This window comes from Pristiophorus japonicus, unplaced genomic scaffold, assembly GCF_044704955.1.
Source record: "Pristiophorus japonicus isolate sPriJap1 unplaced genomic scaffold, sPriJap1.hap1 HAP1_SCAFFOLD_66, whole genome shotgun sequence".
Taxonomy (NCBI): Eukaryota; Metazoa; Chordata; class Chondrichthyes; family Pristiophoridae; genus Pristiophorus; species Pristiophorus japonicus.
In genome coordinates, this window is record NW_027254572.1 from 885164 (window position 1) to 903635 (window position 18472).

Genomic DNA, 18472 nt, shown 5'->3' on the forward strand with positions numbered 1-18472 from the left:
GGCTCGTTGGTCTAGGGGTATGATTCTCGCTTAGGGGTTTTAATAATTGAAATGCGAGAGGTCCCGGGTTCAAATCCCGGACGAGCCCTGACAACTTTTAGTCAAAAAAACACTTCTCAGCCGGTCGACATGTTTCAAATTAAAACGTTTGATTGCGCGCCGTTGTTCACACAGCGTCCAAAAATCCTGGAGATTCCCAGGAGCAAAGTGAAACTCACCGAACTGAGTAAAGTTCATGCATCTCAGATGTGCTCGGCTCAGTGTCTCATTGGACAACCTAAACCCGTGTTTGATTCTGGCCAATTCTTGATCAGTCCATCTTCCGTTCTGCACGCATGAGCTCACCTCCATTGGGATATGGATACATTCAGCGTCAATCTCAACTTCAACGTGAAACAGACTCTGCCCTTAATATGAGTGCGTCCTGTTTCTCCAGCGCTGAAAAGATGGGAGAAGCTGGCTTTGGATTTAGTCCCTTGGCTGCCGAATTTAAACCGTACAGGAAATCAATCCGGGGTGGGCAAGCTGCCTGGTCTGATTAAAAGGCGTTCAGACCCTACATTCCAGGCATGTTATTGTGTTCTGGCCTCAACATTCGATTCAACGTCTCGGATCATAAGCCGCGCTCATTGTCTGCTAATGGTTCTGCTGTTCCCACTAACACCTGCTCTCGTCCATCCTTTGTTATTTTATTGCCCGCTTACCACCCACTTTGCCTTTTCGCATTGTGCCATTTATTATTCAATCACTCCTACGCTCCACTGTATCACAGACATTCCCTTTTGTCCTTCCTCGCTGCCTATTTTTTTCCAGGCGCTATTTTCGTGGAAGAAATCTGTAAACTTTACATTTTTCTTAAAATATCGGAATGATCATCTGACTGAACGTGAGCCCGGGTTCTTCATCCACAGAATGTTCACGACCAGCTGAGTTTTACAGAATTCTTTGTTTTTGTTCACTGTGTTTCTGTATCGCTTTTAAGGTGATGTCCTGTCTGTCCGAGGTCATTCTCTGTCTCTCCAAAATGGTTGCTATCAGTATCGGATCATTATGTATCTGTTTAAAAGGAATGTGCTGTCTGTCCCGGATTTTAAATTACAAATTTCAAAAACTGCCTTTGGAGGTTGCAGGAATTTTAGTTTGTTGGTGTGTTTCTGTAGCGAGGGAGTGTGTGCAAACGTGCTGCGCGATCTTACTGTGCATTTCATGTCATGGGAGAAAAAATGCATTACATGCAACTTGAAGCCACACTGATTTGATTGAACACACATTCGAGGACTGCCTGACAGGAGAAGAATCTGCTGTGGGATTTTGCTGTTCCACATCTGAAAGAAGGCAAATTATATAAGTTGGAAACATAGCGATTTGAGCGAGAGCTTGCGGATGGGCTTTGTGACATGATGAGCTCTTTCCTCCTTATTTTCAAATACAAATCAAATCAAGACAAGACAAGACATGACTGACTGACTGACTTTGTTTATATAAATATATGTATTAATATTTATATATGCGTATATTAACATACATTCCATACTTTTTAACTTTCAAAATAAATGTGCCTTTTCTGTTCTACCGGCACTGGGCTCTATTGCATTTGAGCTCTTTCACAGCACCCGCAGCTGCTGTCAGATCCAGCAGAAAGGCACTCGCGACTTTAAAAGATCGCCTTTGTTCCCCACATCTTCGCTCGTGGCTTGTCTTACACCATGGGCTTACTTGTTTGTGTATTTACTGACTGCACGCCCTGATTTCCAGTGGATTTCAAGCAGTCGCACAGCCTTCGTTCAATCAAAAACATATAGATTAAGAAATAATTATTTCTTTATTGAAATCAAACTAAATTCAATTTTTTGCAATAAAACTGTAAATTTATTTATTTTCTTATTGTGATAAATATATATATGTTTTAAATTGTCTTTTTGTCTGGGTTGATTTTACTTCCCTCCGTCCTTCCTGCCTGTCAATCACCTGTGGCTTCAAAAACCGTCCCAGCCACTCGTGGTCCTGAGATCCGCGCTCACTCACGCACAGCACAATTGCCTTCAGGAATGATAGAAATCCGACTTTAATCTTTTGAAAGGGAAGTGCTGTCTGTGAAGGCCCATTCTACAGCTGTGTAAGATGGATGTGCTTCCTGTCCTGGATCATTCGGTGTCTGTTCAAACGGGATGGTTGTCAGTTCCGGTTCATCAACTGCCCCTTTAAGACGTATTTTCTCATAATCGCGATCATCCTGTATATTTTAAAAGGAGTGTGATTTCAGTTGCGATAACCGATTGTTAAACTGTTGTGTATCAAGCTACATTGACGTTGCCTGTTTCCGTGCACATCCATATCGCAGCGTAACGGTTCATTACTCAAAATATGCCCATATTTTCATAAATGCACTCCTTGAACGATCCCTTGTCCCAAATTTGCTCTCAGTATAAAAAAAACAACAAATTTCATGCCAGCAGCAGCAGCCGCGTGGCCTAATGGATAAGTCGTCTGACTTCCATTGTAACTGTGATGTTATCAAAAGATTGCAGGTTCGAGTCCTGCCGCGGTCAGCTAACTTGCCGCGTGAAATTTTACATTCTTTATTTTGATTCTGCCTCAAAACCAACCATCTCGTGCAGTCACTCACCGAAAGTAAAGGAAGGCTGTTTGCTTTAAAAAGCTCATGGCACATTTTCATCAGTGTCGATCTGGTTGCACGGGCAAAACAAGCGGTGAAGTAGACTTTCGTGCACATTATTTCTGTTTGAATGGAAAAAGTAGGGGATGGATGTCTGACGTTGCAGTAAATAGGAGATATGGTGACTGAGAAGTTCAGGCAATGGACTGCTGATCCAGTCTGCCCTCAACTTCGTCGTTATTGTGTTAAACCGTTTCCACTCGGTTTTTTTCCGCAATCACATTTAACCTCATTGCCAAATTCACCTTTTACTGACAAGAATGCAGCTCGTTGGTGAAGTAATGTCTCAAAAATAATCTATTCATCAAAGGGAAAACATGAGCAGGACTATGGAGAGGGGGACGATGGACCGAATAGCAAACGAAGGTCAGAATCTGAGAGCTAGCTCCCTTACTGTCGGCGGCTCGTTGGTCTAGGGGTATGATTCTCGCTTAGGGGTTTTAATAATTGAAATGCGAGAGGTCCCGGGTTCAAATCCCGGACGAGCCCTGACAACTTTTAGTCAAAAAAACACTTCTCAGCCGGTCGACATGTTTCAAATTAAAACGTTTGATTGCGCGCCGTTGTTCACACAGCGTCCAAAAATCCTGGAGATTCCCAGGAGCAAAGTGAAACTCACCGAACTGAGTAAAGTTCATGCATCTCAGATGTGCTCGGCTCAGTGTCTCATTGGACAACCTAAACCCGTGTTTGATTCTGGCCAATTCTTGATCAGTCCATCTTCCGTTCTGCACGCATGAGCTCACCTCCATTGGGATATGGATACATTCAGCGTCAATCTCAACTTCAACGTGAAACAGACTCTGCCCTTAATATGAGTGCGTCCTGTTTCTCCAGCGCTGAAAAGATGGGAGAAGCTGGCTTTGGATTTAGTCCCTTGGCTGCCGAATTTAAACCGTACAGGAAATCAATCCGGGGTGGGCAAGCTGCCTGGTCTGATTAAAAGGCGTTCAGACCCTACATTCCAGGCATGTTATTGTGTTCTGGCCTCAACATTCGATTCAACGTCTCGGATCATAAGCCGCGCTCATTGTCTGCTAATGGTTCTGCTGTTCCCACTAACACCTGCTCTCGTCCATCCTTTGTTATTTTATTGCCCGCTTACCACCCACTTTGCCTTTTCGCATTGTGCCATTTATTATTCAATCACTCCTACGCTCCACTGTATCACAGACATTCCCTTTTGTCCTTCCTCGCTGCCTATTTTTTTCCAGGCGCTATTTTCGTGGAAGAAATCTGTAAACTTTACATTTTTCTTAAAATATCGGAATGATCATCTGACTGAACGTGAGCCCGGGTTCTTCATCCACAGAATGTTCACGACCAGCTGAGTTTTACAGAATTCTTTGTTTTTGTTCACTGTGTTTCTGTATCGCTTTTAAGGTGATGTCCTGTCTGTCCGAGGTCATTCTCTGTCTCTCCAAAATGGTTGCTATCAGTATCGGATCATTATGTATCTGTTTAAAAGGAATGTGCTGTCTGTCCCGGATTTTAAATTACAAATTTCAAAAACTGCCTTTGGAGGTTGCAGGAATTTTAGTTTGTTGGTGTGTTTCTGTAGCGAGGGAGTGTGTGCAAACGTGCTGCGCGATCTTACTGTGCATTTCATGTCATGGGAGAAAAAATGCATTACATGCAACTTGAAGCCACACTGATTTGATTGAACACACATTCGAGGGCTGCCTGACAGGAGAAGAATCTGCTGTGGGATTTTGCTGTTCCACATCTGAAAGAAGGTAAATTATATAAGTTAGAAACATAGCGATTTGAGCGAGAGCTTGCGGATGGGCTTTGTGACATGATGAGCTCTTTCCTCCTTATTTTCAAATACAAATCAAATCAAGACAAGACAAGACATGACTGACTGACTGACTTTGTTTATATAAATATATGTATTAATATTTATATATGCGTATATTAACATACATTCCATACTTTTTAACTTTCAAAATAAATGTGCCTTTTCTGTTCTACCGGCACTGGGCTCTATTGCATTTGAGCTCTTTCACAGCACACGCAGCTGCTGTCAGATCCAGCAGAAAGGCACTCGCGACTTTAAAAGATCGCCTTTGTTCCCCACATCTTCGCTCGTGGCTTGTCTTACACCATGGGCTTACTTGTTTGTGTATTTACTGACTGCACGCCCTGATTTCCAGTGGATTTCAAGCAGTCGCACAGCCTTCGTTCAATCAAAAACATATAGATTAAGAAATAATTATTTCTTTATTGAAATCAAACTAAATTCAATTTTTTGCAATAAAACTGTAAATTTATTGATTTTCTTATTGTGATAAATATATATATGTTTTAAATTGTCTTTTTGTCTGGGTTGATTTTACTTCCCTCCGTCCTTCCTGCCTGTCAATCACCTGTGGCTTCAAAAACCGTCCCAGCCACTCGTGGTCCTGAGATCCGCGCTCACTCACGCACAGCACAATTGCCTTCAGGAATGATAGAAATCCGACTTTAATCTTTTAAAAGGGAAGTGCTGTCCGTGACGGCCCATTCTACAGCTGTGTAAGATGGATGTGCTTCCTGTCCTGGATCATTCGGTGTCTGTTCAAACGGGATGGTTGTCAGTTCCGGTTCATCAACTGCCCCTTTAAGACGTATTTTCTCATAATCGCGATCATCCTGTATATTTTAAAAGGAGTGTGATTTCAGTTGCGATAACCGATTGTTAAACTGTTGTGTATCAAGCTACATTGACGTTGCCTGTGTCCGTGCACATCCATATCGCAGCGTAACGGTTCATTACTCAAAATATGCCCATATTTTCATAAATCCACTCCTTGAAAGATCCCTTGTCCCAAATTTGCTCTCAGTATAAAAAAAACAACAAATTTCATGCCAGCAGCAGCAGCCGCGTGGCCTAATGGATAAGTCGTCTGACTTCGATTGTAACTGTGATGTTATCAAAAGATTGCAGGTTCGAGTCCTGCCGCGGTCAGCTAACTTGCCGCGTGAAATTTTACATTCTTTATTTTGATTCTGCCTCAAAACCAACCATCTCGTGCAGTCACTCACCGAAAGTAAAGGAAGGCTGTTTGCTTTAAAAAGCTCATGGCACATTTTCATCACTGTCGATCTGGTTGCACGGGCAAAACAAGCGGTGAAGTAGACTTTCGTGCACATTATTTCTGTTTGAATGGAAAAAGTAGGGGATGGATGTCTGACGTTGCAGTAAATAGGAGATAAGGTGACTGAGAAGTTCAGGCAATGGACTGCTGATCCAGTCTGCCCTCAACTTCGTCGTTATTGTGTTAAACCGTTTCCACTCGGTTTTTTTCCGTAATCACATTTAACCACATTGCCAAATTCACCTTTTACTGACAAGAATGCAGCTCGTTGGTGAAGTAATGTCTCAAAGAATAATCTATTCATCAAAGGGAAAACATGAGCAGGACTATGGAGAGGGGGACGATGGGCCGAATAGCAAACGAAGGTCAGAATCTGAGAGCTAGATCCCTTACTCTCGGCGGCTCGTTGGACTAGGGGTATGATTCTCGCTTAGGGGTTCTAATAATTGAAATGCGAGAGGTCCCGGGTTCAAATTCCGGACGAGCCCTGACAACTTTTAGTCAAAAAAACACTTCTCAGCCGGTCGACATGTTTCAAATTAAAACGTTTGATTGCGCGCCGTTGTTCACACAGCGTCCAAAAATCCTGGAGATTCCCAGGAGCAAAGTGAAACTCACCGAACTGAGTAAAGTTCATGCATCTCAGATGTGCTCGGCTCAGTGTCTCATTGGACAACCTAAACCCGTGTTTGATTCTGGCCAATTCTTGATCAGTCCATCTTCCGTTCTGCACGCATGAGCTCACCTCCATTGGGATATGGATACATTCAGCGTCAATCTCAACTTCAACGTGAAACAGACTCTGCCCTTAATATGAGTGCGTCCTGTTTCTCCAGCGCTGAAAAGATGGGAGAAGCTGGCTTTGGATTTAGTCCCTTGGCTGCCGAATTTAAACCGTACAGGAAATCAATCCGGGGTGGGCAAGCTGCCTGGTCTGATTAAAAGGCGTTCAGACCCTACATTCCAGGCATGTTATTGTGTTCTGGCCTCAACATTCGATTCAACGTCTCGGATCATAAGCCGCGCTCATTGTCTGCTAATGGTTCTGCTGTTCCCACTAACACCTGCTCTCGTCCATCCTTTGTTATTTTATTGCCCGCTTACCACCCACTTTGCCTTTTCGCATTGTGCCATTTATTATTCAATCACTCCTACGCTCCACTGTATCACAGACATTCCCTTTTGTCCTTCCTCGCTGCCTATTTTTTTCCAGGCGCTATTTTCGTGGAAGAAATCTGTAAACTTTACATTTTTCTTAAAATATCGGAATGATCATCTGACTGAACGTGAGCCCGGGTTCTTCATCCACAGAATGTTCACGACCAGCTGAGTTTTACAGAATTCTTTGTTTTTGTTCACTGTGTTTCTGTATCGCTTTTAAGGTGATGTCCTGTCTGTCCGAGGTCATTCTCTGTCTCTCCAAAATGGTTGCTATCAGTATCGGATCATTATGTATCTGTTTAAAAGGAATGTGCTGTCTGTCCCGGATTTTAAATTACAAATTTCAAAAACTGCCTTTGGAGGTTGCAGGAATTTTAGTTTGTTGGTGTGTTTCTGTAGCGAGGGAGTGTGTGCAAACGTGCTGCGCGATCTTACTGTGCATTTCATGTCATGGGAGAAAAAATGCATTACATGCAACTTGAAGCCACACTGATTTGATTGAACACACATTCGAGGACTGCCTGACAGGAGAAGAATCTGCTGTGGGATTTTGCTGTTCCACATCTGAAAGAAGGCAAATTATATAAGTTAGAAACATAGCGATTTGAGCGAGAGCTTGCGGATGGGCTTTGTGACATGATGAGCTCTTTCCTCCTTATTTTCAAATACAAATCAAATCAAGACAAGACAAGACATGACTGACTGACTGACTTTGTTTATATAAATATATGTATTAATATTTATATATGCGTATATTAACATACATTCCATACTTTTTAACTTTCAAAATAAATGTGCCTTTTCTGTTCTACCGGCACTGGGCTCTATTGCATTTGAGCTCTTTCACAGCACACGCAGCTGCTGTCAGATCCAGCAGAAAGGCACTCGCGACTTTAAAAGATCGCCTTTGTTCCCCACATCTTCGCTCGTGGCTTGTCTTACACCATGGGCTTACTTGTTTGTGTATTTACTGACTGCACGCCCTGATTTCCAGTGGATTTCAAGCAGTCGCACAGCCTTCGTTCAATCAAAAACATATAGATTAAGAAATAATTATTTCTTTATTGAAATCAAACTAAATTCAATTTTTTGCAATAAAACTGTAAATTTATTGATTTTCTTATTGTGATAAATATATATATGTTTTAAATTGTCTTTTTGTCTGGGTTGATTTTACTTCCCTCCGTCCTTCCTGCCTGTCAATCACCTGTGGCTTCAAAAACCGTCCCAGCCACTCGTGGTCCTGAGATCCGCGCTCACTCACGCACAGCACAATTGCCTTCAGGAATGATAGAAATCCGACTTTAATCTTTTAAAAGGGAAGTGCTGTCCGTGACGGCCCATTCTACAGCTGTGTAAGATGGATGTGCTTCCTGTCCTGGATCATTCGGTGTCTGTTCAAACGGGATGGTTGTCAGTTCCGGTTCATCAACTGCCCCTTTAAGACGTATTTTCTCATAATCGCGATCATCCTGTATATTTTAAAAGGAGTGTGATTTCAGTTGCGATAACCGATTGTTAAACTGTTGTGTATCAAGCTACATTGACGTTGCCTGTGTCCGTGCACATCCATATCGCAGCGTAACGGTTCATTACTCAAAATATGCCCATATTTTCATAAATCCACTCCTTGAAAGATCCCTTGTCCCAAATTTGCTCTCAGTATAAAAAAAACAACAAATTTCATGCCAGCAGCAGCAGCCGCGTGGCCTAATGGATAAGTCGTCTGACTTCGATTGTAACTGTGATGTTATCAAAAGATTGCAGGTTCGAGTCCTGCCGCGGTCAGCTAACTTGCCGCGTGAAATTTTACATTCTTTATTTTGATTCTGCCTCAAAACCAACCATCTCGTGCAGTCACTCACCGAAAGTAAAGGAAGGCTGTTTGCTTTAAAAAGCTCATGGCACATTTTCATCACTGTCGATCTGGTTGCACGGGCAAAACAAGCGGTGAAGTAGACTTTCGTGCACATTATTTCTGTTTGAATGGAAAAAGTAGGGGATGGATGTCTGACGTTGCAGTAAATAGGAGATAAGGTGACTGAGAAGTTCAGGCAATGGACTGCTGATCCAGTCTGCCCTCAACTTCGTCGTTATTGTGTTAAACCGTTTCCACTCGGTTTTTTTCCGTAATCACATTTAACCACATTGCCAAATTCACCTTTTACTGACAAGAATGCAGCTCGTTGGTGAAGTAATGTCTCAAAGAATAATCTATTCATCAAAGGGAAAACATGAGCAGGACTATGGAGAGGGGGACGATGGGCCGAATAGCAAACGAAGGTCAGAATCTGAGAGCTAGATCCCTTACTGTCGGCGGCTCGTTGGTCTACGGGTATGATTCTCGCTTAGGGGTTTTAATAATTGAAATGCGAGAGGTCCCGGGTTCAAATCCCGGACGAGCCCTGACAACTTTTAGTCAAAAAAACACTTCTCAGCCGGTCGACATGTTTCAAATTAAAACGTTTGATTGCGCGCCGTTGTTCACACAGCGTCCAAAAATCCTGGAGATTCCCAGGAGCAAAGTGAAACTCACCGAACTGAGTAAAGTTCATGCATCTCAGATGTGCTCGGCTCAGTGTCTCATTGGACAACCTAAACCCGTGTTTGATTCTGGCCAATTCTTGATCAGTCCATCTTCCGTTCTGCACGCATGAGCTCACCTCCATTGGGATATGGATACATTCAGCGTCAATCTCAACTTCAACGTGAAACAGACTCTGCCCTTAATATGAGTGCGTCCTGTTTCTCCAGCGCTGAAAAGATGGGAGAAGCTGGCTTTGGATTTAGTCCCTTGGCTGCCGAATTTAAACCGTACAGGAAATCAATCCGGGGTGGGCAAGCTGCATGGTCTGATTAAAAGGCGTTCAGACCCTACATTCCAGGCATGTTATTGTGTTCTGGCCTCAACATTCGATTCAACGTCTCGGATCATAAGCCGCGCTCATTGTCTGCTAATGGTTCTGCTGTTCCCACTAACACCTGCTCTAGTCCATCCTTTGTTATTTTATTGCCCGCTTACCACCCACTTTGCCTTTTCGCATTGTGCCATTTATTATTCAATCACTCCTACGCTCCACTGTATCACAGACATTCCCTTTTGTCCTTCCTCGCTGCCTATTTTTTTCCAGGCGCTATTTTCGTGGAAGAAATCTGTAAACTTTACATTTTTCTTAAAATATCGGAATGATCATCTGACTGAACGTGAGCCCGGGTTCTTCATCCACAGAATGTTCACGACCAGCTGAGTTTTACAGAATTCTTTGTTTTTGTTCACTGTGTTTCTGTATCGCTTTTAAGGTGATGTCCTGTCTGTCCGAGGTCATTCTCTGTCTCTCCAAAATGGTTGCTATCAGTATCGGATCATTATGTATCTGTTTAAAAGGAATGTGCTGTCTGTCCCGGATTTTAAATTACAAATTTCAAAAACTGCCTTTGGAGGTTGCAGGAATTTTAGTTTGTTGGTGTGTTTCTGTAGCGAGGGAGTGTGTGCAAACGTGCTGCGCGATCTTACTGTGCATTTCATGTCATGGGAGAAAAAATGCATTACATGCAACTTGAAGCCACACTGATTTGATTGAACACACATTCGAGGACTGCCTGACAGGAGAAGAATCTGCTGTGGGATTTTGCTGTTCCACATCTGAAATAAGGCAAATTATATAAGTTGGAAACATAGCGATTTGAGCGAGAGCTTGCGGATGGGCTTTGTGACATGATGAGCTCTTTCCTCCTTATTTTCAAATACAAATCAAATCAAGACAAGACAAGACATGACTGACTGACTGACTTTGTTTATATAAATATATGTATTAATATTTATATATGCGTATATTAACATACATTCCATACTTTTTAACTTTCAAAATAAATGTGCCTTTTCTGTTCTACCGGCACTGGGCTCTATTGCATTTGAGCTCTTTCACAGCACCCGCAGCTGCTGTCAGATCCAGCAGAAAGGCACTCGCGACTTTAAAAGATCGCCTTTGTTCCCCACATCTTCGCTCGTGGCTTGTCTTACACCATGGGCTTTCTTGTTTGTGTATTTACTGACTGCACGCCCTGATTTCCAGTGGATTTCAAGCAGTCGCACAGCCTTCGTTCAATCAAAAACATATAGATTAAGAAATAATTATTTCTTTATTGAAATCAAACTAAATTCAATTTTTTGCAATAAAACTGTAAATTTATTTATTTTCTTATTGTGATAAATATATATTTGTTTTAAATTGTCTTTTTGTCTGGGTTGATTTTACTTCCCTCCGTCCTTCCTGCCTGTCAATCACCTGTGGCTTCAAAAACCGTCCCAGCCACTCGTGGTCCTGAGATCCGCGCTCACTCACGCACAGCACAATTGCCTTCAGGAATGATAGAAATCCGACTTTAATCTTTTGAAAGGGAAGTGCTGTCTGTGAAGGCCCATTCTACAGCTGTGTAAGATGGATGTGCTTCCTGTCCTGGATCATTCGGTGTCTGTTCAAACGGGATGGTTGTCAGTTCCGGTTCATCAACTGCCCCTTTAAGACGTATTTTCTCATAATCGCGATCATCCTGTATATTTTAAAAGGAGTGTGATTTCAGTTGCGATAACCGATTGTTAAACTGTTGTGTATCAAGCTACATTGACGTTGCCTGTGTCCGTGCACATCCATATCGCAGCGTAACGGTTCATTACTCAAAATATGCCCATATTTTCATAAATCCACTCCTTGAAAAATCCCTTGTCCCAAATTTGCTCTCAGTATAAAAAAAACAACAAATTTCATGCCAGCAGCAGCAGCCGCGTGGCCTAATGGATAAGTCGTCTGACTTCGATTGTAACTGTGATGTTATCAAAAGATTGCAGGTTCGAGTCCTGCCGCGGTCAGCTAACTTGCCGCGTGAAATTTTACATTCTTTATTTTGATTCTGCCTCAAAACCAACCATCTCGTGCAGTCACTCACCGAAAGTAAAGGAAGGCTGTTTGCTTTAAAAAGCTCATGGCACATTTTCATCACTGTCGATCTGGTTGCACGGGCAAAACAAGCGGTGAAGTAGACTTTCGTGCACATTATTTCTGTTTGAATGGAAAAAGTAGGGGATGGATGTCTGACGTTGCAGTAAATAGGAGATAAGGTGACTGAGAAGTTCAGGCAATGGACTGCTGATCCAGTCTGCCCTCAACTTCGTCGTTATTGTGTTAAACCGTTTCCACTCGGTTTTTTTCCGTAATCACATTTAACCTCATTGCCAAATTCACCTTTTACTGACAAGAATGCAGCTCGTTGGTGAAGTAATGTCTCAAGGAATAATCTATTCATCAAAGGGAAAACATGAGCAGGACTATGGAGAGGGGGACGATGGGCCGAATAGCAAACGAAGGTCAGAATCTGAGAGCTAGATCCCTTACTGTCGGCGGCTCGTTGGTCTAGGGGTATGATTCTCGCTTAGGGGTTTTAATAATTGAAATGCGAGAGGTCCCGGGTTCAAATCCCGGACGAGCCCTGACAACTTTTAGTCAAAAAAACACTTCTCAGCCGGTCGACATGTTTCAAATTAAAACGTTTGATTGCGCGCCGTTGTTCACACAGCGTCCAAAAATCCTGGAGATTCCCAGGAGCAAAGTGAAACTCACCGAACTGAGTAAAGTTCATGCATCTCAGATGTGCTCGGCTCAGTGTCTCATTGGACAACCTAAACCCGTGTTTGATTCTGGCCAATTCTTGATCAGTCCATCTTCCGTTCTGCACGCATGAGCTCACCTCCATTGGGATGTGGATACATTCAGCGTCAATCTCAACTTCAACGTGAAACAGACTCTGCCCTTAATATGAGTGCGTCCTGTTTCTCCAGCGCTGAAAAGATGGGAGAAGCTGGCTTTGGATTTAGTCCCTTGGCTGCCGAATTTAAACCGTACAGGAAATCAATCCGGGGTGGGCAAGCTGCCTGGTCTGATTAAAAGGCGTTCAGACCCTACATTCCAGGCATGTTATTGTGTTCTGGCCTCAACATTCGATTCAACGTCTCGGATCATAAGCCGCGCTCATTGTCTGCTAATGGTTCTGCTGTTCCCACTAACACCTGCTCTAGTCCATCCTTTGTTATTTTATTGCCCGCTTACCACCCACTTTGCCTTTTCGCATTGTGCCATTTATTATTCAATCACTCCTACGCTCCACTGTATCACAGACATTCCCTTTTGTCCTTCCTCGCTGCCTATTTTTTTCCAGGCGCTATTTTCGTGGAAGAAATCTGTAAACTTTACATTTTTCTTAAAATGTCGGAATGATCATCTGACTGAACGTGAGCCCGGGTTCTTCATCCACAGAATGTTCACGACCAGCTGAGTTTTACAGAATTCTTTGTTTTTGTTCACTGTGTTTCTGTATCGCTTTTAAGGTGATGTCCTGTCTGTCCGAGGTCATTCTCTGTCTCTCCAAAATGGTTGCTATCAGTATCGGATCATTATGTATCTGTTTAAAAGGAATGTGCTGTCTGTCCCGGATTTTAAATTACAAATTTCAAAAACTGCCTTTGGAGGTTGCAGGAATTTTAGTTTGTTGGTGTGTTTCTGTAGCGAGGGAGTGTGTGCAAACGTGCTGCGCGATCTTACTGTGCATTTCATGTCATGGGAGAAAAAATGCATTACATGCAACTTGAAGCCACACTGATTTGATTGAACACACATTCGAGGACTGCCTGACAGGAGAAGAATCTGCTGTGGGATTTTGCTGTTCCACATCTGAAAGAAGGCAAATTATATAAGTTAGAAACATAGCGATTTGAGCGAGAGCTTGCGGATGGGCTTTGTGACATGATGAGCTCTTTCCTCCTTATTTTCAAATACAAATCAAATCAAGACAAGACAAGACATGACTGACTGACTGACTTTGTTTATATAAATATATGTATTAATATTTATATATGCGTATATTAACATACATTCCATACTTTTTAACTTTCAAAATAAATGTGCCTTTTCTGTTCTACCGGCACTGGGCTCTATTGCATTTGAGCTCTTTCACAGCACACGCAGCTGCTGTCAGATCCAGCAGAAAGGCACTCGCGACTTTAAAAGATCGCCTTTGTTCCCCACATCTTCGCTCGTGGCTTGTCTTACACCATGGGCTTTCGTGTTTGTGTATTTACTGACTGCACGCCCTGATTTCCAGTGGATTTCAAGCAGTCGCACAGCCTTCGTTCAATCAAAAACATATAGATTAAGAAATAATTATTTCTTTATTGAAATCAAACTAAATTCAATTTTTTGCAATAAAACTGTAAATTTATTTATTTTCTTATTGTGATAAATATATATATGTTTTAAATTGTCTTTTTGTCTGGGTTGATTTTACTTCCCTCCGTCCTTCCTGCCTGTCAATCACCTGTGGCTTCAAAAACCGTCCCAGCCCCTCGTGGTCCTGAGATCCGCGCTCACTCACGCACAGCACAATTGCCTTCAGGAATGATAGAAATCCGACTTTAATCTTTTGAAAGGGAAGTGCTGTCCGTGAAGGCCCATTCTACAGCTGTGTAAGATGGATGTGCTTCCTGTCCTGGATCATTCGGTGTCTGTTCAAACGGGATGGTTGTCAGTTCCGGTTCATCAACTGCCCCTTTAAGACGTATTTTCTCATAATCGCGATCATCCTGTATATTTTAAAAGGAGTGTGATTTCAGTTGCGATAACCGATTGTTAAACTGTTGTGTATCAAGCTACATTGACGTTGCCTGTGTCCGTGCACATCCATATCGCAGCGTAACGGTTCATTACTCAAAATATGCCCATATTTTCATAAATCCACTCCTTGAAAGATCCCTTGTCCCAAATTTGCTCTCAATATAAAAAAAACAACAAATTTCATGCCAGCAGCAGCAGCTGCGTGGCCTAATGGATAAGTCGTCTGACTTCGATTGTAACTGTGATGTTATCAAAAGATTGCAGGTTCGAGTCCTGCCGCGGTCAGCTAACTTGCCGCGTGAAATTTTACATTCTTTATTTTGATTCTGCCTCAAAACCAACCATCTCGTGCAGTCACTCACCGAAAGTAAAGGAAGGCTGTTTGCTTTAAAAAGCTCATGGCACATTTTCATCACTGTCGATCTGGTTGCACGGGCAAAACAAGCGGTGAAGTAGACTTTCGTGCACATTATTTCTGTTTGAATGGAAAAAGTAGGGGATGGATGTCTGACGTTGCAGTAAATAGGAGATAAGGTGACTGAGAAGTTCAGGCAATGGACTGCTGATCCAGTCTGCCCTCAACTTCGTCGTTATTGTGTTAAACCGTTTCCACTCGGTTTTTTTCCGTAATCACATTTAACCTCATTGCCAAATTCACCTTTTACTGACAAGAATGCAGCTCGTTGGTGAAGTAATGTCTCAAGGAATAATCTATTCATCAAAGGGAAAACATGAGCAGGACTATGGAGAGGGGGACGATGGGCCGAATAGCAAACGAAGGTCAGAATCTGAGAGCTAGATCCCTTACTGTCGGTGGCTCGTTGGTCTAGGGGTATGATTCTCGCTTAGGGGTTTTAATAATTGAAATGCGAGATGTCCCGGGTTCAAATCCCGGACGAGCCCTGACAACTTTTAGTCAAAAAAACACTTCTCAGCCGGTCGACATGTTTCAAATTAAAACGTTTGATTGCGCGCCGTTGTTCACACAGCGTCCAAAAATCCTGGAGATTCCCAGGAGCAAAGTGAAACTCACCGAACTGAGTAAAGTTCATGCATCTCAGATGTGCTCGGCTCAGTGTCTCATTGGACAACCTAAACCCGTGTTTGATTCTGGCCAATTCTTGATCAGTCCATCTTCCGTTCTGCACGCATGAGCTCACCTCCATTGGGATGTGGATACATTCAGCGTCAATCTCAACTTCAACGTGAAACAGACTCTGCCCTTAATATGAGTGCGTCCTGTTTCTCCAGCGCTGAAAAGATGGGAGAAGCTGGCTTTGGATTTAGTCCCTTGGCTGCCGAATTTAAACCGTACAGGAAATCAATCCGGGGTGGGCAAGCTGCTTGGTCTGATTAAAAGGCGTTCAGACCCTACATTCCAGGCATGTTATTGTGTTCTGGCCTCAACATTCGATTCAACGTCTCGGATCATAAGCCGCGCTCATTGTCTGCTAATGGTTCTGCTGTTCCCACTAACACCTGCTCTAGTCCATCCTTTGTTATTTTATTGCCCGCTTACCACCCACTTTGCCTTTTCGCAATGTGCCATTTATTATTCAATCACTCCTACGCTCCACTGTATCACAGACATTCCCTTTTGTCCTTCCTCGCTGCCTATTTTTTTCCAGGCGCTATTTTCGTGGAAGAAATCTGTAAACTTTACATTTTTCTTAAAATATCGGAATGATCATCTGACTGAACGTGAGCCCGGGTTCTTCATCCACAGAATGTTCACGACCAGCTGAGTTTTACAGAATTCTTTGTTTTTGTTCACTGTGTTTCTGTATCGCTTTTAAGGTGATGTCCTGTCTGTCCGAGGTCATTCTCTGTTCTCCAAAATGGTTGCTATCAGTATCGGATCATTATGTATCTGTTTAAAAGGAATGTGCTGTCTGTCCCGGATTTTAAATTACAAATTTCAAAAACTGCCTTTGGAGGTTGCAGGAATTTTAGTTTGTTGGTGTGTTTCTGTAGCGAGGGAGTGTGTGAAAACGTGCTGCGCGATCTTACTGTGCATTTCATGTCATGGGAGAAAAAATGCATTACATGCAACTTGAAGCCACACTGATTTGATTGAACACACATTCGAGGACTGCCTGACAGGAGAAGAATCTGCTGTGGGATTTTGCTGTTCCACATCTGAAAGAAGGCAAATTATATAAGTTAGAAACATAGCGATTTGAGCGAGAGCTTGCGGATGGGCTTTGTGACATGATGAGCTCTTTCCTCCTTATTTTCAAATACAAATCAAATCAAGACAAGACAAGACATGACTGACTGACTGACTTTGTTTATATAAATATATGTATTAATATTTATATATGCGTATATTAACATACATTCCATACTTTTTAACTTTCAAAATAAATGTGCCTTTTCTGTTCTACCGGCACTGGGCTCTATTGCATTTGAGCTCTTTCACAGCACACGCAGCTGCTGTCAGATCCAGCAGAAAGGCACTCGCGACTTTAAAAGATCGCCTTTGTTCCCCACATCTTCGCTCGTGGCTTGTCTTACACCATGGGCTTTCGTGTTTGTGTATTTACTGACTGCACGCCCTGATTTCCAGTGGATTTCAAGCAGTCGCACAGCCTTCGTTCAATCAAAAACATATAGATTAAGAAATAATTATTTCTTTATTGAAATCAAACTAAATTCAATTTTTTGCAATAAAACTGTAAATTTATTTATTTTCTTATTGTGATAAATATATATATGTTTTAAATTGTCTTTTTGTCTGGGTTGATTTTACTTCCCTCCGTCCTTCCTGCCTGTCAATCACCTGTGACTTCAAAAACCGTCCCAGCCCCTCGTGGTCCTGAGATCCGCGCTCACTCACGCACAGCACAATTGCCTTCAGGAATGATAGAAATCCGACTTTAATCTTTTGAAAGGGAAGTGCTGTCCGTGAAGGCCCATTCTACAGCTGTGTAAGATGGATGTGCTTCCTGTCCTGGATCATTCGGTGTCTGTTCAAACGGGATGGTTGTCAGTTCCGGTTCATCAACTGCCCCTTTAAGACGTATTTTCTCATAATCGCGATCATCCTGTATATTTTAAAAGGAGTGTGATTTCAGTTGCGATAACCGATTGTTAAACTGTTGTGTATCAAGCTACATTGACGTTGCCTGTGTCCGTGCACATCCATATCGCAGCGTAACGGTTCATTACTCAAAATATGCCCATATTTTCATAAATCCACTCCTTGAAAGATCCCTTGTCCCAAATTTGCTCTCAGTATAAAAAAAACAACAAATTTCATGCCAGCAGCAGCAGCCGCGTGGCCTAATGGATAAGTCGTCTGACTTCGATTGTAACTGTGATGTTATCAAAAGATTGCAGGTTCGAGTCCTGCCGCGGTCAGCTAACTTGCCGCGTGAAATTTTACATTCTTTATTTTGATTCTGCCTCAAAACCAACCATCTCGTGCAGTCACTCACCGAAAGTAAAGGAAGGCTGTTTGCTTTAAAAAGCTCATGGCACATTTTCATCACTGTCGATCTGGTTGCACGGGCAAAACAAGCGGTGAAGTAGACTTTCGTGCACATTATTTCTGTTTGAATGGAAAAAGTAGGGGATGGATGTCTGACGTTGCAGTAAATAGGAGATAAGGTGACTGAGAAGTTCAGGCAATGGACTGCTGATCCAGTCTGCCCTCAACTTCGTCGTTATTGTGTTAAACCGTTTCCACTCGGTTTTTTTCCGTAATCACATTTAACCTCATTGCCAAATTCACCTTTTACTGACAAGAATGCAGCTCGTTGGTGAAGTAATGTCTCAAGGAATAATCTATTCATCAAAGGGAAAACATGAGCAGGACTATGGAGAGGGGGACGATGGGCCGAATAGCAAACGAAGGTCAGAATCTGAGAGCTAGATCCCTTACTGTCGGC

General features: G+C 42.6%; 4 non-coding genes across 4 annotated transcripts; all 4 read left to right on the forward strand.

The window, feature by feature from the left end:
* Nucleotides 1-88, forward strand: trnap-agg (transfer RNA proline (anticodon AGG)). Its single transcript is given in 2 exon segments — nucleotides 1-36; nucleotides 53-88. It is a non-coding gene; the product is annotated as a tRNA-Pro (tRNA).
* Nucleotides 89-3078: 2990 nt separating this feature from the next.
* Nucleotides 3079-3166, forward strand: trnap-agg (transfer RNA proline (anticodon AGG)). The gene is given in 2 exon segments: nucleotides 3079-3114; nucleotides 3131-3166. It is a non-coding gene; the product is annotated as a tRNA-Pro (tRNA).
* A 9149-nt stretch (nucleotides 3167-12315) lies between these two features.
* trnap-agg (transfer RNA proline (anticodon AGG)) lies at nucleotides 12316-12403 on the forward strand. Its single transcript is given in 2 exon segments — nucleotides 12316-12351; nucleotides 12368-12403. It is a non-coding gene; the product is annotated as a tRNA-Pro (tRNA).
* A 2991-nt stretch (nucleotides 12404-15394) lies between these two features.
* trnap-agg (transfer RNA proline (anticodon AGG)) lies at nucleotides 15395-15482 on the forward strand. Its single transcript is given in 2 exon segments — nucleotides 15395-15430; nucleotides 15447-15482. It is a non-coding gene; the product is annotated as a tRNA-Pro (tRNA).
* Nucleotides 15483-18472: the final 2990 nt, after the last annotated feature.